A 24,845-nucleotide genomic window follows, 5' to 3' on the forward strand; every position below is an offset into this window, starting at 1 on the left:
ATTGTGGAAGCCGCCTATATTTCTAAATCGGGTGTTTCTTGCATAAGCTGTCCGTCCGTAGCGCTGTCAAGCCGAGAGGTAGATTACCTTGATATAACTTAAGCTGGTGACAAAAAACGTGCCCGGTGTTTTATCTTTTATATGCATATTCATTCTGCGGTGGTCTGGTTCTTTTTCTTGTTTTTGTAATGTGTGTGTATATCTTCTTTCGCTTTTTGATTAAAGCTTCAGTTGCTAGAAGCGCGTCGTCCTGTCTCCTTCCTACCTGTCCGTTGTGGTTTTTTTCGCGCCTTTTAAAGATGTCCTGATATAGACCTTTTCACAGGAGAGAAAAAACGCCGCCATGATGGGCTGCGCGCGGGAGTACAAAGGCTGACGTCACAGCCTCGGCAGTGCACTTTTGGGGGGTCACGCCTATTTAGCGCAGCCCAGAGAGTATTATGGCGGCCGCGGTTTGTCTCTATTCTTCGCATAACCGCGGTTCTATGCAGCTGGTATCCGTCGTGCGGAACTACGGCGGCGGCATACCCCCCCCCCCCCCCTACGCCTTGTGATTTTTTTTTTCCCTCGGCGGTTGCTGTCTCCCCACCCCTCACTTTCTTTTTCTTCTGTCGCCGTCGGCGACTCGGATGCATATTCGGAAAAGCGCTTCTCTAAGTTGTGATGCGCATTGATGCTGGCGCGATGCTTGTGTTCACTGCGAGCTTCGCGCGCCGTCTCACCTCATACTGCCCTCCCACCCTTTTGCAATACTGTCCCCCCTGCCTAGACACATGGGCGCCTTTGTCCAAAACAGCGCAGCAAACAGTCGTGCACGATGAACTGTGTGCCTTCTCCCTCCCTCCGTACAGAGAGCGAGAGAGAGAATAAACTTTTGAAAGCATTGCTTCGGGAAGCCAGCCGAAGCAGGAGAGCCCACGTAACCACGGCCACGTACTTTTGCAGTTCTTAATGCATGTGATGACATCAGCTTTATGGGGCGTTCATTTTTTACTCGATAAAACTATCAAGATGCCTTTCCTACTTTGAGGAATTACAGGAATGGAATTGAACTGCCCGGCCATTCCCGGAGTGGGAATGGGCTAAGTTTTTTTCATTCCGAGGAATTGAAAGGAATGGAATTGCGGCAAGTTCTAATTCCCCGGAATAGAACTAGAATGGAATGGAGGAGTCCATTCGGCAACACTGGTCGCTACTGAGTCGAACGTCTTTCCCTAGTTTATGCAAGCGCAATAAAGGGTTTCTATTATACTCAGTAGATTTCTGCGGCCTCGTACGTAGAATTAGGCCGTACTGGCCTCTACCTTCCCGCTATCGGCTGGTAAACAAGCTCCACATAATTCGGCCAACACACGTACACTGAAATTTTCGGACTGCCCACACACCAGGCTATAATTCCCTGCCATAACTGTGACAGTGACATGCCTATCAATGACGACCACATGGCTGTTAGCATCAAGAATGGTAAACATGCAATATAGTATAAAGTAGGGGTAAAGCCTTATATGGCTCATGAGTACAAAAATCCGGCGTGCAGTGTATAGGCGGCGCGAACACGAATCGTACATACCAAAATATGTAATTTAATAAATGTCTCGTGAGAGCATATAAACTTTTGTCTGTGCTGTCTTTAGTGGTGTTAGCTGAAGGGACTGTCAGGTTTTCTTTTTTTTTTTTAATCGCATGTTGTATTTCAATGGCAGAGCCGGAGCAACCGATGGACTCTGCGAGAGAGCACTTGACTCCGGCGTAGAGCAACGCCTCCAAATCCGCGATTGGAACACAACACTCCGCTGGAGCAAGGCGGAAGCGGAAATTCTATCTTTCGGGTGACGAATTTCCCAGAATAGCTTGCGTACAGTTGTGCCATTTCGCTGTCGAGTTATATCGAATTGCCGTTCTTACGCGGCAGTGTCAGCGTCGCTGTCACTATCCGATGAATCGCTCGTGCAGAAACTGGAGCTTTCCGACTCGGGGCTCTCGCTATCCAGTAGCAGAAGCAATGTCGCATGATTTGCCGAGCCATCCATGTCGTCCGCCATTACTGCCAAAACACGCGACTACCGGCGGCGCCCGCAAGCAGGCAAACGTGTTAAAGGGGTCATGAACCACTTTTCCAAGTAATGATCTAATGGCCTCAGTATCGGAGTGTACTGCCTCCCGAATCGATTGCCGCAAAAATTTCTCGAATCCGTCAAGAATCAGCGGAGTTACGGGGGTTTGGCGCACGCTCCCAGCGCTTTCTCTCTTTTCTCGTGCCGACGAGCGCACTGGAAGCTATACAGGGAGGGATGGCATGGGGGAAAGAAGTTACGCCAGCGCGCGTCATGAAACGCGATCGCTCTCCCGCTGTGATTCGCTTGCGCGAGTGCGGCTACCGTGTACTGAGGAGGGCGCCGGCAAGTGACGGCACCCCGCGGCAAGAAGCGCATCTGATCCGAACGCCGCTCTCGATTTACGTCGGCTATCGGCCAATAAGCGTGCTATGTCTCTGCGACGTACAGCGAACAGACGCCCCGCCCACCGACGAGAGTGAGAACCGGCCTCTGTTTGAAAAGAGGGTGCCTGGGGAAACGGCAACTTCGCGCTCCGCTTGTGGCCATTACGCGGCGCGCACGACTGTAATATTTGGCAGAGCAGTTCATAGCCGTGTCAGCTTTCCGCAGGATGTGTTTTTTCAATCAGCCCAAGGGGTGCTTCATGACCCCTTTAAAGGAAGTACGTCACGCCGAGATCTGATCCACTCCGGCGATTTTGGCCGAGCAACTTTTCCAGCTCCACGGAGTGACTCCCGCTCTGAATCACTGGGACGCTTGACTCCCGCCCTCACTCTGTGATTTGAACACACTTGCTTGAAAAAGAGCAGAAAAACTTGCTGCGACTCCGCCATTGGAATTCAACATCAGAACATACAACTCGAATCTTGCCTCCACCCCATACTGATTGGCAACAGAACCCACAAATACCTCTAAGTGACTTTTCGTCAAGGTAATATAGAGTGTTTCGACTTAAGCTCCGAAAAGGCAGACAGACTTACTTAGGTGCCACGCATACACCCTCTAGTGCATAACCATCTCCTCTCTGCACCCTCCCCCCCACCCCGACCCCTTTATTTAAAGTGATTTTGATCTCGCATTCCATTTCTCATCCGAGACTTTTTGAACGGCTTCGTATAGCTCAAGAAGACGCAGTTTAGAGCTAGACCTGCAAATCATTTTTGATTTATCGTCTCACTCACACAATGCGAAAATGAGGAGGCCAATGTATATAACACAACCGAGAGTTCCGGGTCAGCTTTACATGCTAGCGCATGTTCTGACACATTGGATCAATGATTATTATTAGAATATCGCATATTGTATGTGATGCAACGTATATTTTTCTGATTACGCTACTTTACTTGCTAATAACTTGTGCCATATACTCAATGACTTTATCATAAGAGCTCAATATGTTCAACATTTCTGCAGTGACACAACCAAAGATGACGACTATTACGTGCGACCATTCCACGAATAAAGAAGCAATGCAGCCAAAAAATAATCTATTGGTACTGCAAAAAACGCGTCAATGTCATCGAATGGAACGTAACTGTGCCGCTTATACCTGAATGTAGAAGCCTGCAGTCAGGTATAAGCGGACTGCAGAGTTCTGCTTTTTACCTCATGTCCTCCCATCTGATAATTCAGCATTCTTCCTTCATCTTGCAACGTTACAAATCGCTTGTTGTCTTCAAATCCAGAATAACCAGAGGTTTGTGCAAACATATCAACACAACGATACGGCACATGCAACTTATAACGTTTGGACGTCTGGCATGGCATTGGAACTTGATACATGCATGCCGCACCAGTTCGCACCTTCTCATGTGCGTGATTGCTACGTTTGCGTAAGAAATGTATACGTTAGAGTCAATTTCCAAAGTGCTAGCTATGCCAACAGTATATATTCAATTCCAGTTTCACGCGGCGTTCTCTCCTCTAACCACTATTTTTTAGCAAGATTTTGAGATTTTCATTAGCGCTCAACTCCTTTATAGCGCTCGATCACGAAAATATGCCGCAGAAAAGAAATGCCGTTGTCCATTTGATAACATTCGGATAGCTCCATTATGGCGGGGCTGAACGTCGACGAATTGTGACGTTTATTGCGAGAGCCAGCATTAACGTTGATGAGTGCTGTGAGATGACTGAGATGACTTTTTAAACCTTAGTCGAGCCAATGCAACAACGAAACTCAATCGTTATCTTCGTCCTCAATACAGGAGAAGTGACATCATTTTCTTCCGGGTTGCGCAGCTGTGTGCGTACATATCCATTTCCCTGACTTCTTTATCCTTATTGGCAGTAATATTGTATAATAATATCTGGGGTTTAACATCCCAAAACCACTGTATGATTACGAGAGACGTCGTAGCGGAAGGCTTCGGAAATTTCGACCACCTGAGGTTCTTTAACGTACACCTAAATCTAAGTACAAGGGCCTCAAACATTTTCGCCTCCATCGAAAATGGCAGTAATATTGTGAAAAACTGCGTTTTAGCGACTATGAAGCCCATGTCCGCAGGTAAGGCCGGGTTGCTAACGTTCTGGATTCACGCCCGTCGTTCCTAGTAATGGTCTGAAGCGATTGTCTTAGCTGCCACTTTGTCCGCCGTGGTGGTACAACAGTGATTGCGGTGCTCGGCTGCTGACCCGACGGTCGCGGGTCTGATCCCGGCCGCGGCGGGCTCATTTCGATGGAGGCGTAATGCTGGAGGCCCGTGTACTGTGCGATGGCAGTGCACGTTGGACAACATCAGATAGTCAAAATTTCCGGAACCTTCCACTACGGCGTGCCTCATAATCATATCACGGTTTTGGCCCTTAAAACCCCAGATATTAATGTTTTTATCAGCTCTCAAATCAAAAATGCTGAACCGCGGGAAAAAGAAACAGCGAAAAAATGTATCACAAACAGCCCAACGAGATGTAATCGCTGCTACCTTTCCTGCATTGAGAATCAGATGATTCTTGGAAATATGCATCCATTTCTGATGATCGAGAAAGTCATGGCAAATTTTTCATCCAACTTTCATCATACAGAATGCCCCGGCTATCTCTAGCCAGAGATTAAAAATATGACGACGCACTCTATGACGACGGAGTAAATCAAACTATTATTTTTTATTTGCTTAATTGCTTAATTATGATATATTAATTAATTAACTTTTGAAGCAACGAAACATAAAATTCCAATGAAGAAAGTTGTAGGTCACTGAAAAACGTCCGATTAGACAGTTTCTAGGTTCCAATCTATTACGTATTATCGTTTTCCGCTTACTAAAGATGCCCGGGAAATAACAGAATATAGCACGTGACATGCCCGCTTCCGCGCCGTGATTGCACCGTTCCGCGTACAAACGATATGCTTCCCTAGCGGCGGTTCACGAGAGCGATAAGCCGACGCAGCGGTTATCGCTTGTGCGGGTATGCCTTCGCACAGCCACCACCATCGTCGCAGCCCTGTTGCCTTTTAAGCGGCAGCGCACATGAAACGCGGAACGTTAGAGAGCACTTCAATCACGGTGCGCATAGGTGCGCGAGAGGGCATGTCACGTGCCATTTTTTGTATTTCGCGGGCATCTGTGGTGAGCGGGAAAATACACTTAATAGATGGGGACTTATAAACTATCTAATAGGATGTTTTGCAAACCCATGTACAACTTCCCTATCGAAATTTTTCGCCCAGCTTCGTTGCTCTAGACATTAATTAATCAATCTTACCTAATTAAGCAATTAAGCAGAACACAGAAATTGTGTGATGTACTGCATGCAATAGCGAGCAACATACATTTGGTGGCATCGGCATATTTTTAAACTCTGGCTCGAGTTAGCGGGACTACCCTGCATAATAGGTCTGCTGCGATGAAGTTTCGCGAGACGCGTGGCGCTACCTTTCGGCGCGATGAAGGATGAAACTGAATAGCGGAAAGTCTAACTCCCTTCCCCTGCTGGCTGTGCAGCAGTCGGCCGCGAAGCTGCGGTTAAACCTATTTTGGCGTGTGTTGCCTGTGTTTTGCCCATTTAACATTGAGAAAAAAGAATACGGCAGATCCCACGCCTTGTGGAAATCGGATTCGTGCGAAGCAGTCGAAGAGTAGTTCTATGCTGCATTTTTGGCTTTGAGCTAAGTGTCACGAGGTGGATCGACGTGTTTTTGTAAGTGTTGTAGTTGTGTGCAGATCGTGGGCTTACCAGGCACGTCGACAACACTGTCGTTTAAGGGGTAACTATGGTCTGACGTAGCATCCCCATGTGCCCGCGCGCACGCTCGCGATCACACTGAAAGTAAACCGCGCGTACGAAGAAGCAAAATAAAATAAAATAAAGTCAAATAAAGTGCTCAGGGGTCTAGACGCGCGCTGACGAACGGACGTAGCTTCTTGCCCCCTTACCATCTCCCCCTGCGTAGCTTTCAGCTACGGAGGGGGGGGGGGGAGGTTACAAGGGGGCAAGAAGGGGCTTTTTCTCTCCTTTCAGCAACGAAAGGAGTAGGAAAACGTTTCAAGCGTGCGACAAACCTCTGTAAATCCGCTCGTACTTGACGGATTCTAAAATTTTTGTGGCAGCGGATTCTTGAGGCAATGAACTCCTTTAATGAAGCAGTTCGATGATTACTTGGAAAAATATTGCACGGCCCCTTTAATAAACGCAGTTATTAGTGAGTAGCCTTTAGGCAGCAACGAAATTTCATTGAATGATACAAATCTATACTAATGAGAAGGCCGCCATCGGCATAACTGTATTTATCTACAAAGGTTATTGTACAAGAAGTGTTCCTTGTAGTACCATTGCATGCAAAACACGCATATGTATGGCTGTCCCAGCGCATGCTACGTAAAGTATATATATATATATATATATATATATATATATATATATATATATATATATATATATATATATATATATATATATATATATATATATATGCAAACGTATGGTGAGGCTTTCAAGAAGAATGTAAAATAAAGTGGCTCTGCCCGTACGAAGTATAACAGGCCTACGCCAATTCGAATTAAATGTATAAGGCTTGTGCCAATAAACAATTTTTGAGGGAAAAAAAAAGGAAGTCCTGCTGCCTAGCTCCACCCCAGCCACGGAAACGGACCCAGTCAGCGCGGATTTATTTCTTCTATTTTTGCATTTCTTGTTGACTCTCTTGACTAACACGGCTTAATTTCATTTCCTTTCTCTTCCGTTTCCCTTAACTCTTGCTCCGCCAAGGAATCTTCATGCCTGTTGGCTCTCCTTGGCTGCTCCACGAAATGGTCCTGTACCGGTCTTGACATTCCCGACTAACACAGCTTGTTACCAGCTCTTCTCTGGCTCTGCCGTTGAGTCTTCCTGCCATTTCACCCTCCTTCGCTGTTCTCCCAATTGGTCCTGTTGACTAAAAAGAATCAATTAAACTCCCTAGCAGAGGCAGTGTGAAACTGCCTCTGCTCCCCCTTCTCCCCCAATCTTCATTGCTCCCTCTTAACCGCGCCCTCCCCTTGTTGTTGTCCCCTCGATTTTCCTCCCTCTCCCTGTCTATACCTTTGTGTGTTTTATATTCTGTGTTCTTCCTCTCTCCTGTTCTCCCTTTTCCTCTTCCTTCCGTTTCCTCTCCTTCTGTTCCAATTCTTTTGCCGTAATATTTCGTTTTACGGTTCCTTGATTATGTGTTAGGGCAATCTTTCTGTTACGGGAGTTCTACGGGAACAGATGTGAGTTGGAATGTTTTTGGAACATGGTCGGTTATCCTCCTAGTGCTTTGTTTTTCAATGTCTCTTGTTTTCATTAGCTCCTGATTGACATCTTCTGTTATTCTGTTGTTCTTTGCTCCCTCATTTCACTCTCTCCCTTCTTCTCCTTACCCCCCTCGCTTCCCCCTCCTTTTCTTTTTTCTTGATACGTTTGTTTGAACTCCTCGTGTTTTCATCCTTTCCCCCTTTTTTCCCTTCCCCTTCCCTTTTTTTCCTCCTTTCTTTCTGGAGACCCTGAATTGAGGTTATCTTTTTAGACTGCCTAGGAAGGCATGTGTTGTTTTGCTATTTTCAAAGTACTTATTGGTTTTTGAACTTATTTTCTCTTTTCTGCTTCCTCCTTCCCCTCTTTCCCTGCGGGAGATCTCTTGGGTTTTCCAAGAGATCTCCAGCAGATCTATATATATATATATATATATATATATATATATATATATATATATATATATTGAAAAAAAATTGGCCGCGTATCTGCGTGCTTCGCTGCAAATGTCGTGTAAAGACGATAGAAGAGGCGCTGTGTGAGATATGGACGCCATCTGGCAATACGTCGGGAAACATGAGTGCTGTGTTGCGTGCTGGTAGTCCCGGCGCAGCAGCAGGCGAAGACCGGCGGTGACCAACGCGACCGGCGGGGACGCCAGCCAGCCCGAAAACGCGGTTTGGCGCGAAGCGCTGAAGCAGAGAAACGTCCGCACTCAACGAGTACTCTCCACACACTCTTTTATTTACACGTCGCCTGGGTAAACGCCAGAGCGGCGCCCACAACCGGCAGCCTGAAGGCCGCCCACAACGCTGCTTTTTCATTTTTTAAATATTTTTTTTCACCTTCTTGGCCTTCTCAAAACTAAAGTTTTTCAACACCAACCCATGGCATTCGTACAGTGCAATACAGAACCGAAACCGAAACACAACAATGAGCTCGTGCGAAGGGCACGGAGGAAGGCAAATTTCAGCGCAGTCGCATTTTCAGCTTTGTTGAAACAGCGCTCACTAGACGACGACGAAGTAAAAGAAGGCACAGGCGCCTGTCCTGTGCCTTCTTTTACTTCGTCGTCGTCTAGTGAGCGCTGTTTCAACAAAGATGAACGCATACCAACTCGCTCAAGCTTCCATTCTTATGCATTTTCAGCGCAGCTTAAGAAACTAGGGTCCTTAAAATTACGTATGTATGCATTTTCTATTAAAGGAACACGCCACCTAATACTTACCTAGTGATGTTGCACCTCAGATATGCATGATATTTAATTTTTGATCGACAACGTTCACAAGTATGAACAGCCGTACCAGTTCAAGACGGCTGGCCCTTGGGCAAGTGGTTCAACTTTGGCCGAGTGGCTGAATCGAGGGACGTGCCGACAAACAGAAAGACAGACAGACAGAAAGACAGACAGAAAGACCAAAATTTCTGCGTTTAAGTTCCCCAAGAAAGACTATCGTCTTTAAAAAGTTAATACAGTTTAAGGTTCTGTTTCGTCCGTTGTCCAAACATGCCGGCCGGGGGCGACTGCGCACCGCCACCTCATAATTCAGTGGGAAAGTTCAGTGGGTCCGGTACGTATAGGAAAACAAGACGGTGCACGTACGAGAAAGCAATACTTTATGCCTTACGTTTCGGCCGTGGCACGGCCTTCGTCAGGGAATGAAAAATATACAAGGCATATACCGCTTTTAAGGGCCACAGAAATCTCAGTATCAGTCAGAATGGTGATTACAAAAAACGTCACAAGTATCAAAACAAACCGTAGTGACAATATATTTTGATATGCCACCTCGAGTGACAAGATAAGTGCTGTAACTCAAAATACAAAGCTGTCGCACGGGAAATATTAAAAGTAAAGCAACACTGATTAAGTTGTCACAGAGAAACACGAGAGACTTGGGCAACATGCGTGGCAAAACAAGTATCATGCGCACGTGTTGGGCATACAGTGCGCATGATATTGTTTCCTGTTTCTCGTTGCGTCTTGTTTGTATTTTGAGTTACAGCACTTATCTTGTCACTCGAGGTGGCATATCAAAATATATTGTCACTACGGTTTGTTTTGATACTTCTGGCGCTTTTCTTGTAACCACCATTCTGATTGATACTGCGATGTCTGTGGCCCTTAAAAGCGGCATATGCCTTGTATATTTTTCATGGTTTGACGAAGGCCGTGCCACGGCCGAAATGTAAGGCATAAAATATTGCTTTTTTTCTCGTACGTGCACAGTCTTGTTATATATATATATATATATATATATATATATATATATGATGACCTTATTTTTAGGTCTGGCGGTCCCATGCCGCCAATTTCCCACAGGGTGGGTGCCCTCCCAAGCGACTATGAACTTCGTTCTGCCAAGCACCAGGCCGGAAGTGCGCTTGTCCCTATTTTACCGGTAGGTACCCGGCGGCAGCAATTCTCTGCCTCCCACAGCAGCGGCAGATGCTCGACTATTTCACCAAGGCTGTGGTGGGTTAAGGCGCGCCCAGGGGCCTTTACAGAAACTTATGGGGCCACCTTTCGAGGTGAGTACCCATTAACAACCGAGCGCCAGGTAGCTGTACTCCTCTACCCCGTTGGAAAAACCGGTGGGTTCCCGGCCGGCACTGGGAATAGAACCCGGTACCGCCCGCATTGGAAGCGGACGCTCAACCATGAAGCCACCGCTGCGGTCTATATATATATATATATATATATATATATATATATATATATATATATATATATATATATATATATATATATGTGTGTGTGTGGGGGGGGGGGGGGGTGTTATATATCTAACGTCTTGCAAACGAACTGTCCAAGCTCTGCTCAGTGCATAGTGAAGGATAAATGTAAAATGATAGCGAACATTTTTTCTTCGTACTTTCCCAGGAGGCGAAAGGCAATTTGAATGCAGCTAGTTTGCCCGACAGCAAGCTCGCTGGAGCTTGCTCTCGGGCAAGCTCGATGCGGAACAACAGATCCGATAGCGGAGGATCTCTAATGACTTAAAGGGACACTAAAGGCAAATAACAATTTATGTCAGAGTGAAAGCCCAATGTATGACAACTTCTAAAACGGCAATATTATTAACAGCAGTGCCCTACTTACCGAGAAATTAAGCTAAATGTATCACATGACGAGCGCCACGAGTGGGACATTTTCGAAGTGATCCCGATGACGTAGGGAAGTCGGCCTGCAATAAATCACTAGTAATCAAACTAGCAGCAGTTATAAAAGAACATTCCGAGCATCAAAAGACGTAATAAAATGCTGTTTGTTCGTTTCCGCTTGATTCATGGAAAACAAAACCTCCGTGGCGTTGCCATGGGGAACGGCGCGCGTGGTTCAAAGGTTCCGTTTTCGCCGAACTGTGCCTCGCCCGTCTCAGTGGTAGTTTCGGGATCGCGTACTGCCGTGCGTGTTTTGCGCGCTCGTGAAGGTCGCTCTGACAGAAAGTTCGACAAAATGCCGCATGCGTGTGATATTGCCGGATGCCCGAATGGTGCACAACGCCAGTGCTGCAGCAAGGAAGCCGGTGTGTCTTTTCACTGGGTGCCGCGGAATGAACCCTTACGCTCGAAGTGGCTTAGTGACGTGCCATTGCGCCAGTGTGCTAAACAGTCAAAACCTCTGCGTGTGTGCTCGCTGCACTTTCGTACTGAGGATTACGAGAGCAACCGCAACTTGGTGACGGCTTTGAACGTGCCCATCCGTGCAAGTCTTTGCCGCAGCGCCGTTGTTGCTACTGTGGGTCCCGCTACTTCCGCTCGGCTGCTACTGTCGGCGGCCGCGCAGTAAAAGCGCTTGTGCTCTGAACTGAGCGCGCCATCGTACGAGCGAGGTAGAAAAACCGCCGAATGTGGTGCACGGTATGCTCCGTAGATGGCTCTCTTGCGCCAAGAGAGGTTCTGGTTTTTGCCTGTCCCTCCCATTTCTCTTTTATAAATTTCATTTCCTTCTCTTCCGCGACACTGTATGCTTTGCGAGGCGTATATCTTTCGTGTCTAGCGAGAAGCTTAGGCAAGTATGGCAGTCAAGTGCTGCAGAGCCGGTCTAGTTCATCCATTAATTTTCGCGGATATTACTCCGAATCACCCATGTCATCCAAGAGCAAATGCACGCAATAAAAGTCCGAATGTGGGTGAGTAGCGTTGTAAACATAGGCGTATCTACCGGGGGGCAAGGGGGCGTTAGACCCCTCACCGAGAAATGTTGGGGGGGCGGAGCCCCCCCCCCCCCCCACTTTCGACAGTGGTTATTGTTGGCTGCAGACTGGGAAGCTACCAAGTCAGGCAGTTTTATTGAACGCAGCAATGACGTAATTATGTAATAAAATTTGTCCCACAATTCTGCTGTGACGACTGTCCTCCGTGTGTCATGACCACGCACTGTAGGCCACCTGCGGTGCGGGCTGCCTATTCAACGCTTGCACGCCTTGCGTACCTTGCGCTCGAGCATTGCAGAGGAGGCTATCGCTCAGCGTGGGCTCTATAACACTACAGCAATCTGTCATGATTTTATTTTATTCTGCCTGGCCTGAAATTTATGTAATCGGCGACGTAAATATGGGCGGGAACCAGTAAACGTTTTATAGCTCGATCAAACGCTCTCCTTTTTCAGGAAATTCAGTTTCTTTGAAAACGAGTAGCATCGCCACTGCTCCATATCCAAGCTGCTGTGAGTCGAAGAGTGTGCAAAAGTGTCCAGTATTTTAGTTGTGCCTAGCCAAGACAGCTAAAATAGATTCCCACTTTAGTCTCCGATTAGCCTGCTTCACTTTGCGTATCATACGGTAGCCTGCAGCGATCGCGGCGGCTTATAACAAGACAGTGGACTAGAGCACATTGAGAAGCCCAGCTTTCAGGTTTGCCCCGTTACTTGATCTACCTCACCAGGGAGATGATCAGCGTCCACGGTTTTCTGGACTAAGAAGGCTGCCCACCTGCAGAGTATTGTGTCTGCTCCTAATACTGTTTATTTCTCTCTCCACCTCTCTGTCAGCAACGATGAGTTCACAGAGAGTTCTACGTACACGCGCAAAAATAGCTCAACATCGTTATACTATACAGCTGAAAGTATCTATTATCATAGGTCGGCAAACTCACTCATGAGTCGACTCACTCAGACCGGGCCGTGAGTCTGAGCCCGAGTGAGTCCGGGTGAGTAAAATTTTGGTGAGTCTGAGTCCGAATGTGCCCTAAGCGCGAAATATATTTATTGAGTGAGTCTGAGTGATCTCCACCTTTTATTGCCGACTTATGGTCCTATCTGCTCATCTTCAGCATTATTATCAGCTTTACGTCGACTTGCGTATATACTCAAGTATATACACACATATCTCAAAGCACTACCGTTCATGCCCTACCGTGAGATGGGGGGGGGGGGGGTGCCATGACCTCCCCCCGCAAACTCTTTCAAGTTCTTCATAAATCTATTATATGTGAATTGCGTATCTCATAAACACGTCATTACTGAATTCAACTCCTCTTTGAAGCTAATAACTCGCATTTGAAGGTACAATAGATCAAAAGGCGTATCGTAAGCACCGATTATGTGACATACTGGCGTTATTATACGCGAATTTAATTAGCTAATTTTCCGCTAACGAACTCATCAGTCGACTCAGGCTCACTCCGACTCAGGTCAAACCATGAGTCTGAGTCTGAGTGAGTCCGGCTGAGTAAATATGTTGGTGAACTTGAGTCCGAGTGAGTACCGTTGAGAAAAATTTTCGTGAGCCTGAATCCGAGTGAGTCTGGTTCAGGAAAATATTGGTGAGTCTGAGTCCGAGTGAGCTCTCGAAGCAAAACATATTTCTTGATTGAGTCTAATTAAGCTCGGATTTTTTTCCGACGAAATATATTATACACAATTTCACATATGAATCCATCTCGCCCGCTGCTATAAGCAGCCGCGGCCAATGTGATTGGCGGGCAGCCTTTTACGTTCAGAAAGAGGCACTGTCTGGCTTTCCTGAAAAAAAAAAAAAGAGTTATTGTTCAGCACAGAAAAGCGCTGCTTATTGTGCACACCTCATTTTAACGCCGCGAGTTTGCGCAGACTTGTGACGTCGCGTAACAAGGAGGCGATTTCATGTAATTGTTAAGGTGTTTATTTCACGGCATATTGACAATTTCTGACGAATAGTGAAGAACCAATGATAAACAATACGCCGTATTGAAAATGGTTCATTATTATTATTTTTTACACAGTCATGCATAAGTGGCAATTACGCGGAGGATCACTTACGCGTCATTTGTTGCGTCGTTTTACGAGCAGGTGCTGTTAGCATGACCCAGAAAATTTCGACCAATCATTAACAGCTAACGACCTATACGGAAGGAAACAATGCGCGGTAGTTTAACATTATAATCGCCCGCATTTTTTCAAGGAAATTTTGAGCTTACACAGTTTCCGTAGGCTATTTACTTGGAGGAACCGGAGGGGAGGAGTAAAGGGCCACTTCACCGCCCCCCCCCCCCTCTCCCCCACCCAAGCTGGGAAGAGTAGGAGGCCAAGGAACGACACCTAGCATATAAATTCATAGTCATTTATAACCTTATAACTATACGCAACCAGCTCAATGTGCTTTCAAGTATTAATCGACTGAACTTGGTCTTCTTCTCAAGAAAGACTTTATATTAGAAGGCTCTAACATAAAGAAATTGGCACTCGGCTTATCCCGAAGACCTCTGCGAAGTATACATGCTTTGTGAGCCACATGTTTTGTTTAATAAGTGAGAAATTAAGGTACTAGAGTCGTAGCAGGTTCTTCCTACTCATCGTATCTACAACGCCAAACTAAGACTGGGAAGTTTGCTGATGCAATGCTCAGATGATCCGGCTAAATTTGGGTGTACTTTTTAAACTTCACGGTAATATTTCCAAAATGTTATTAAACACTCCTGTGTTGTCGCGGTATAGGGCGGTCCAGCCTGCACAAACTGTTTGTGCAGATTCTTCCTTGGCTTAAAACAAAGTTTTGAAAAGCAATCACCTGATCAAGTCTATATATATATATATATATATATATATATATATATATATATATATATATATATATATATATATATATATATATATATATATATATATATATATATATAAGACAGAGTGAGCGACGCCAGCCCCCCCCTCCCCCCCCCAACTCGCGAACGAGTTGGTACGCCACTGGTTGTAAATTGTCGAGTTGTTCTGGTTCAGGGTTCAAACTGCGCGGCAGGACGGGACACAAAAGAGAAGTGAGACAGGCAAGCGCAGACTTACAGATGAATTTACTGAAAACACGTAATCAGCCTTTAAATAGCATCCAGCCAAGGTGAAACATTCCCTAGGAGTTATCTCTGAAACAAGTAAAAAACTGTGAGACAGAAAAATACACCAGAAAATTCGCGTGAGTCAACTTGTTATGCAGCACTTGGAGCATAGGTACGCACACTCTTTGTCAGTCAGGCTAATCGACGGGTCCCTTTCTCGGAAAGCCTCCATTACTTACGGCCTGTGAATTTCCTCTCCGTGTGCAGGTATTGCTCTCCTAGATTTTTTTATTTGATTCGATTTTTCAGTGTCAGTAATACGTGTCGACGCCAAGCCGACTCCCCTGGCCTACAGACACGAGTTCCTGCTCAAGGGAAACATACTACAAGAGGTCCTGCCTTGATAATTTAGGACATGCTCAGCTGCTCAGTTCTTTAAACGGTATAACGCGACCACCAACCGGCCGGCATGTCAGCGCAGTTATCACTGCACGGAGCGGCAAAACTGGCAAAAATAATCATGTGCCGAACAACTTCGTTTGGAACTATGTTACGCGCTTGTTTATTCAAATAGTCGTTTATTTTCTTCGTACACTGCTTTGCAGAACGGCTTCTTGGCCCTGTCAAGCTCTTTCGAGACCTCTCGGTAAAACGCCGAAGAAACATAGATCATCATCGTCATCTTTGATGTTGTTATTGATGAGCATTTTTATTCGCTGTTGGGTTCTGCCAGCTGAAGCACGAAAGTGACATATTACGCACGGTGAGTGCTCCCCTCCTCTCCCAAGTTCGTCAATACTCCTACTCCTGAAATAAATCTGGGTGCGCTACTCTGCCCTACACTGGGAAAAGGGATGGTTGTTTGAAAGTTAAGGGTGTAAAGAGAGACAGATAGGAGAGACAGGGAGCACATACACAACATCACAGTCAGTGACTTCTGTTGCGGTATGCGACATCAACCGCCAATCGCAATGAACACAAATAGTCTTAATCCACATGTGAAATTCTGTTGCCGTTAAAATTTTAACAACGCCTTATCTGTGCACATTATAGCGAGGACAGATGCATATACGACAGGATGTGTTGTAGGGTGGGCTCGCTACGACAGGCATCGCAGAGAGCGTCGTCGGCCATTCTGATGCGAAATGAAAATGACTTCAGGAAAGCCACTCTTTGCCATAACCGACAAAGCAGAGTTGCCGGTCTCCGTCTGATTCCAGTTGGCATGCAAAAACGCAGCTAGGAGTTGAGCCCAAGAGCGTGGTATCCAGTGCGAGCGATTTTCTACTAGCACAGTACCTTGATAGTGGTATAGTCTCTCCCTTGAAGTTTCTCACCCTGAAGAGAGCTAAATAAGCAAGGCATATGTTGATGGGTTAGTCTGTTCAGAAAGTCAGCAGTTTTTTTAACTGGGCAAAGAAGACAAGACGTAAACAGGAACATAGAGTCATAGACACACACACACACACAGTTGGAAGTTTGCTGTTTGTATGTGTGTGTGTATGTCTATGTTTACGTCTTGTCTTCCTTGCTCAGTTAAAAATCGGCTGAAGCGCTGACCGAGCAGCATTATCGGCGCGCTCGTTCTCTATGACGCTTTCTACAGTGGCTCCACAGCCACCATAGTCCTCTGTAAAGAAAGCAATAAAATTCCAATTATGATGGGCATAAGACTGGGAGATATGATCTCTGCAATGCTATTCACCGCGTTCTTAAAAACCCCCATTTCCCTAGCTTGAGAACTGTTAGGGATGCGAGTTAATGAGAGTACCTTAGTAACCTGCAATTTTCTGATGACATTGACTTGCTCAGCAACTAAGGGGACAGATTGCAAAGCATGATTACTGAATTGAACAGGCAAAGCAGTACGATGGATCTAAAAGTCACTGCGCAGAAAACTAAAGTAATGCTCAACAGACTTGGAGCGAACACCGGTTTACGATAGGTAGCGAGGCACTGGAAGTAGTAAAGGAATATGTCTACTTAGGACAGGTACTGACCGCAGATCCGAACCATGAAACTGAAGTAACTATAATGATAGAAATTGGGTGGAGCACGTTCGCCGGTATTCTGAGATCATGAATGGCAGTTTACCAGTATCCCTCAAGAGAAAAGTATATAGCACCTGCATCTTACCGGTACCTACCTAAATGGCAGAAACCTGTAGGCTTGCGAAAAGGGTTTAACTTCAATTGAGGACGACGCAGCGAGCCATGGAAGGAAAATGATAACGGTAAGTATAACTTTAAGGGACAAGACGAGAGCAGAGTAGGACAGGGAACAAATGCGTGTTCAGAACATCTTAGTCGCAATTAAGGAGAAATGGGCATGGTCAGGGCATGTAGCAAGAAGGCAAGACAACAGCTAGTCATTAAGAGTAACCGACTAAATTCCAAGAGAAGGCAAGTGACAGGTGCAGTCAGAAAGTTAGGTGAGTAGATGAGATTAAGGAGTTTGAGGGGATAGCGTAGCAGCAGCAAGCACAAGACAGACCGGGTTCACTGGTGAAACATGGAGAGGCCTTTGCGCTGCAGTACGCGTAGTGAAACTGATGATGATGATGATGATGATGATGATGATGAAATATCGTGTGGTGTACTTTCTCGAATACCAGTTGTATTTCCATTGCTGCTTCAGAGATCAACCAAGTTACGGTTTCGTTCATTCCCACTATGTCGGAATTTTCTTCTTGGTTTATGGCACGTATTAAGGCGAAAGCCTTTAATGCCTCATACTCGCGGTGTCCGACCGCGTCCGTCCGTCCGTGCCCTGGAACGGTGCCAGTTGTTGCCTCTGCCCTTCACACTCTCTCAGCAATCACGTGATGGCACAACGGCTCACAGCAATAGTTGCGCGTTGCTCCTGCTAACGCGCGTTGCGCAACTGTTGCGCAACGCGGCGGCGGCGTCCGTCGACGGAGTCGAATGGCCACAGGCTTTCGGTGAACACACTTTGGAATTTACAAAGTGTCCTGCAATTTTTCTGTTTCTTAGTGGTTAAGTTTGCTCTTGTTCTTCTCAGGTTGAGGGATATCCTCGTGCTCACTAACCTATAATCTCTACATTTTAGATTTCCAATATTAAATTTATGTCCTGTACTATGCCTGGCTTTTCCCTGTCCACTTCTATTTCTATGCTTGCGGAAGAAAGTGCTCTTAATGCGGAGTCGATTTCGTTCTGCAAATCCCACTAACATTTCTCCTCTATTATTCATAGAGTCATTACCATAGCTACCGACTGCTCCTTTCCCTTCCCTGTTTTCTTCCCACTTTAGCGTTCAAATCTCACATGACTATGGTGCAGGGGGTACGCGCCTTTTGCACTGCTAATTGTAAACACTGACGTATTTGCAATGTGGCATAAGATGTATGATGCATACAGGATGTTCTCCTCTCTGCATTTTGAGTATGAAAGCACGAAACATAGATTACATGAAGTGATTGTTGCACTTCGGCATAACATGTAAAATATGCAGCATGATTAAACCCGTGGCCTGTGTTGCCTATAGACATCACATGAGGTTACTTGTTCCAGAAAATGAGAAATAAAGACAGTTGGGTGCATTGCATTTGGTTATCTATAATTATTTCTTAATTTATTCCCAATAGCTTCACTTCACATAGATTCTGACATGCGCCTCGGATCAGCATTATTTTCTTTTTCATAGGTGTCGTTCTGTTTGCTACGTGGGCTGCAGCTTGAAAGTGTAAAGAAGGCACCGCGGGATCGATATGCTTTGTACCAGACACAAATTACTATATATTGGTAGTGATGCTTGATCGACAAATGGTATAGTCGCCGCGTATCCGAAGCAAAATCTTGCCTCTTTTGGCCGCATCTGCTCGCTTTGAAGCAATTACGGCGGTTGTTCTTCGTAGAGTATATACAGCCCTCTGCAAACGTATCTTTCAATACGGGAATACGAGGAACTTGCGAATGATTTAAGCCATCTGACTCCGACAGCTGACGATGTCGTGGGCAGATCGCGAAGTTATTTTCACTTGATAATATTTTTTTTTTCAAATTATTATCCACTGGCCTTCACGGTCATCAGGGCGAGTCGCTATAAAAGCGCTGCTGCGTTCCTTTACAGCTGATTAAACGGCATATTTTGAATCTGCGTTTGATAGTGTATTTGTGTGCTAGTTGGACATTGACATTGTATTGTAATAACCACTATGTGGCGCCTTCATGCACTCTTACCCTGTTCCCCTTCCTAATTAGAGGGTAGCCAATTGGAGATCTCCTCTGGTTAACCTCGCTGTCTTTCCTACGCCGGCATATCAGCCTCGTAATATAGGCTGCCAATTGCCCCGCCTGGGGGCCTCATTTCGGGAAATTTTAGGAAACTGCTACGTCGCTTAAAAGCGTATAAACATTGCGTGAGACTTAATAGGTTGCATATATAGGATGGAAATAAAGACAATGGTGCGCATCGCGTTTGGTTGTCTTGCAATTAAAATTGCCGCTTCACGTAATCTTCGCTTTGGATATAAAAATTTCAACATATGTGCTGCGTCTGGCTAAATGATTAGACAGTTCTAGATAGGCGTCCGCAGCAGCTCCGCATACGCAGGCTGCCTGCTTCCACAGAGATGCTGCAGACGCCCGACTAAAACTGTCTTATGCTTTTCAGTGGTCCCCTCAGTGTAACTATCGAAGACAGGTCACAGCACAGTGTAATTATTGAAGACAGGTCACGGTACCCGACATCTTCGCATCGCGGCATGTGTCGACCCAGTTGTCCCCATCCGATGCATCTATAACTCGTAGAGCGTAATTTGAATCCACTCTGTGCTTATATATATATGTATATAGCGTTGCCGATGATCCTACGCGCGCGCAGTATATCTGCGTAAACGCTTAGCCACTTTCTCTGTAAAAATATGCAATGTAATACTGAACAGAACTCTAAACATGCAGTCCCTACAGTCCATGCCCCATGAACCAATTCTCCCCCCCCCCTCCCCCTCTCCCGAAAAGACGAATGAAAATTCGCCAAGCCTGCTGCACGCACGTACCGCCAAACAAGGAGTTCGTTTGTGCTCAGGCCCCATCTGGGTCGTGACAAATTCTCGTGTTCCTTGAGAGGAAAATTTCCTTATTCGGCGCGGCAATGCAGACGGAATAAGCACCGAATTGACGCTGCAACTTTGGTACACAACATCGTGGCATGGCTCCTGTTCTGCCGAAGTGGCAGGCACTCGGAGCGATTGGTGCCTATTCCGAGCAGAATGGGGGCCCGGATATCCCATGGACCAGCGTGGGGAGGCGTCTCCGTGACACCCTTGTGCGCATGGCCCGGTTAAAGAAAAGCCCGCGTGCCCGTGACCACTTGAGTGGCGCGCGCGGTCGTTGGCGGCGGACAACACGAACTCCGCGGCGTCGCTGACCAGGAAGGTCGCACGCAACACGTGCGATGCTTGCTCGCCTGCCCGCTCAAACGGCGGCCCTCCCCCGCCCGATTGCCGCGGTGAGGCAAGTGTCGATCTCTTTCTCGTACACTCTCGAAGGGCTTTCCGTCCCTTCGGGCTGGAGGAAAAAAAAAGAGATCAAATTTTGGACCGATTTAGAATCTGGGTCGGCTCCCGGTCGGGCAGACACGACACAACTCTCGACCGTGCTGCACAACGGTGCCGCCGTTAACTCCGCCCCTGCCACCTTCGCCTTCTTTCCCAGCCGCCAAATTGGGCGGCAATCCGTTACAGCACTGAAACGGTGCGATTGTTGCCGCCGGTTGCGTCATGAGCACTGCCAATTTCCGTTTCGCGAGGGCGTTGCCCCGAAACCGTAAAGGCATTCGGTTAATTTCAAGCACGTTGTTTTTATCTTGCGTATAGAGTACAGGTTGTTTAAAAAAAGTGGTTAGATGTCTGCGCCAATTTTAAATGCGAAGCATTTCTTAGCGAACCTCAGGCACTTTGGCCGTTTATATCTACGTATCTATCGATCTAGCCGCCTATGTCTGGGCGCTCTCCTGGTCGTCTCCATAACTTGTAATATACCAAAAATGGCATAGCACGGGACCAGTGTATGACGAACACGATTCACTGGTCAAGGCATAAATAACTCAAAACGCCTGTCGCGTACGTCACGAAATCCTTTCCCTCAGTCACGTGTGGCACATACCCGCATACCACAGTTGATTTTATGCGGGTATGCGCCCCATCTGATTCACAGTCTCAATCAACGCATTGACGGCGAACATACATATTGAAACACAAGGCAAGTGAGGGAGCTGAAGACAGAACACCCCTGGAAGACGCTCGACTGCCATACACTCGTCCACGTGGCCCGCCAGAATGACGCAGTGTTCTCTTCATTTCATATGAGGCTGGGCGATGGCCTCATGCTCACCGAGGATGACGTCCGACTGATTGACAGGCGCTTTGTGACACGCGAAGAAGCCGCCGCTAAGTGCCCTGACGGCGTACGGCTATACTACAGCAATGCGGACGTGGACCGCTATAACGCACGTTGCCTCGACGCTGCGGACAATGTGTTATATCATCCCGCATGCGATAACATAACTGGCTATAAGAACGAGCAGGTAGTACACAGGGATGCCCTGACTAAGGTGGCCAAGAAGAACGGAAGCGACATGGGTGGCCTGCCGGCCTCCATTTGCCTGAGCATCGGCAAGCCGTTCACGATCACGGCCAACATCGGCGTAAGCGACGGCCTCGTTAGTGGAAACATAGGCACCTCGTGGTACATCGAGCGTGACGAACACGGCAATTAACTTTGATATTTGCGCTCTCTTTTAAAATAATTTCTGTGGCTTTATCACGCTCCGTTTTACTCCATAATTGTGCTTAAACGAAAGTGATTTACCAAAAACGCCAAAGTTTGAAAATAGTTTTCTCAAAAAGGCCATTCTCGATTTTTCTTAAATTCGCTCTAATTGAAGTCAAGAACGTCCATCTACCACTCTGCGTAAAAAAACAAACAAAAAAACATTGCATTATTTTGCTTGCTAACAAGTTACAATGCTTCCCATGTGATCACGTCAGTCTAGCGGCCGCTCCGATCGTTATGTGCTGAGAATCGGATATAAGTTGTCCAAAATAATAATTTTATTTCACTTTTATTTCGCCATCAGAAGAGAGGAAGCAACACATGAGCGCACTACTGTAGGTGCTCACTGCAATATTGCCGGCACATTTTTCATTGTATAATATGGCTTTTGTTGGCACTGAGCAGCCTTTACCTTTCACAGTGATGTATTCCTTATTTCATTTGTCCTATGAGCGTAATTTGGTGCGCAAGCGGCGCTCCTCCGCCGTCGAAGCGGCACTGATGTAATGTGAGCACCCGCAGCATCGAGCGCCCGCTGCTGCAGGTTGTTAAGAACCTGATCGCAAGACAAAGCTTGAAGCACCATGACACCTGGTTGCGCAGTTGTAGTGGAGCTGCTGCTTTGTGATTATGTCACGTACAAGTATTTTGAACAATTTATATCCGAGTTTCAGCACATAACGAACGGCGCGGCAGCTAGGCTGACTTGGTCATATGTGAAGCATTAATTGTAACTCGTTAGCAACCAAAATAATGCAACGTTTTTTTTACGCAGAATGGTAGATGACGTCTATGAGTTCAACCAGTTGGGTTAAAAAAAATAAAAATGGCCTTTTTGAGAAGACTATTTTCAAACTTCGGCGTTTTTGGTAAACCACTTGCATTTCAGCACAATTATGCAGTGAAAATGAGCGCGATAAAACCACGAAAATTATTTTAAAAGAGAGCGCAAATATCAAAGTTAATATGTACCGATTTTTCCTATCCTCAGTTTAACTTGTCTGCAGCAATAAATTCCTGAAATACAGGTATTTTGTGCGATTTGCCTTGTTTGTGATTTTTTTTCTTCAAAAGTGCTTCGAGAGTTAAGGGAAATAATAGACTCATAAGGTTTTACTTCACTTGTTCTTTGAAGGGAATAAATATTGCGACCAAGAACTGCACTATTTTTCTCTACGTGCGCCCGAAATTTAATTAAACCTTTAATTAAAACACACAAATACCTTCTTTTCGTTTTATGCCATTTGTTCTCCGCATGAGCGTATGAGGCTTTTCGCAATGTTTTACATGCGTAAGCGTGTTATTCATCTGCTTGTTTAATCTTTCGGCAGAGCCCATTTAGGCGCCAGCACGAACGTCTAATTTTATGCCGAAATCATTGAGCTAGACCTCTAACTCTGCTAAGCAGCTTTATTTTAGAGTTGATCTTATAGATAAATTTATAGTTTGCTTGACGAAAGTGTATTGCATGTAGCCGCTATCACGAATGCTGGATCGCTTGCTGGCCCGTTCGGCGCCGCTTAGTGAACGCTTCTCAAACGGAAAGTGTCATTTTGGAGCGCGTATTTCCTTCACCTGGCGTTTTCGAGCGATCTTTATGCGATCTTGGCACGTCTACACTTTGGCGCATTGGCTTTGACCTTCACCGCTGCCGTTTGACACGTGCGCGCTCGTCGCAGTCGTGACGCATGCCGCGCGGGCTCCTCGTAAGCGCTGAAGCGATGCCATCATAAAGCGTTAATTGATTCGTGCCGCAGATGGATATGCCTTCCGTTAGCTGCTTTCAGTGATTCTGGTGCTGCGGCTGTAAAGATTTTTCTACACGGGATGACTCTGCATAAACTTCTGAAGGTTCAGTTCAGCGGACAGAAAAAGGAAAACAACATATTCAACAGAAAGCCTCTTTACGTCATGGTGCTGGTTAGGTAATCTCCTTCCAAACATTGTAGCGCCAACTGAAAAAAAAGGGGCTTATGTAGTCGTACTAAGAACGAACCCCAGTCAATCCTGATGCTAAATATACTGTTACCAGGGTGTCGGAACGAAATGTTTTTCGTTTCGGTTTTAGTTTCGTTCCACCGCAAAAAGTTGCGTTCCGTTTCTGTTCCGGATCGAAAAAAAATGTTCCGTAACGGTTCGTAACGGTTTTTTTATGCAAATATTTGAAGTAAAGGTAATCATAAAAAAAATTGCATTTGCGATGTAGTTACTTGCCCTCCCCTTAAGAAAGTGGGACAAGGCTAAGACACGTCCTTCAGAGGAGCGGAAGTAACTGTACCACGAATGCCTACCAACTAGGACAGACCAGTACTACTTTCAAAGTCATAGTATTTATTTTCTTAAAAGACAAATAGAAATTTTTTAGTGGACTTTTGTGTCAAGGGAGTGAGCACGATTTCAGAAGCAGCACGCCATTCAGTCTACTCTCTGATGTGCGATACCGTTGTTCTGATATAAAAATAGCCAGCCCTGCGCGAAACACGCAGCACAGTCACAGCGTAAGCTGGAAGAGCGGACTTTGTAAACCCCATTGTAGAGTCTCTTGGGGCAACTAATACAAGTACACATGCAAGCTACCCGCTACGCGATAAATCATCGTAATTTTTCTGAAGTATCGAAGTTCCCATTAGGCCATTTTTTGTCATTCTTCGGAGAATCTTGGTACCCGCTACACATCTGTAAGGAATTATGTGCATATTGTGCTGTGGGTGATGATGATGAAGTATTATGGCTGGGCATTTTGCAGTGGGTGGGAAGCAGTATTGCGGAATGGGCGCCTCCATTCTATTCCAATTCCATTCCGGGGAATTAGAACTTGCCGCAATTCCATTCCTTTCAATTCCTCATAAGGAAAAAAACTTAGCACATTCGGTCTCTGGGAATGGCCGGGCAGCTCATTCCCATTCCTGAAATTATTCAGCGTAGGAAAGGCATCTTGATAGTTTTATCGAGTTAAGAATAAACGCCCCATAAAGCTGATGTCATCAGATACACTAAGAACTGCAAAAGTACGCAAAACACGGTA

This window comes from Rhipicephalus sanguineus, chromosome 1 (genome assembly GCF_013339695.2).
Source record: "Rhipicephalus sanguineus isolate Rsan-2018 chromosome 1, BIME_Rsan_1.4, whole genome shotgun sequence".
NCBI lineage: Eukaryota > Metazoa > Arthropoda > Arachnida > Ixodida > Ixodidae > Rhipicephalus > Rhipicephalus sanguineus.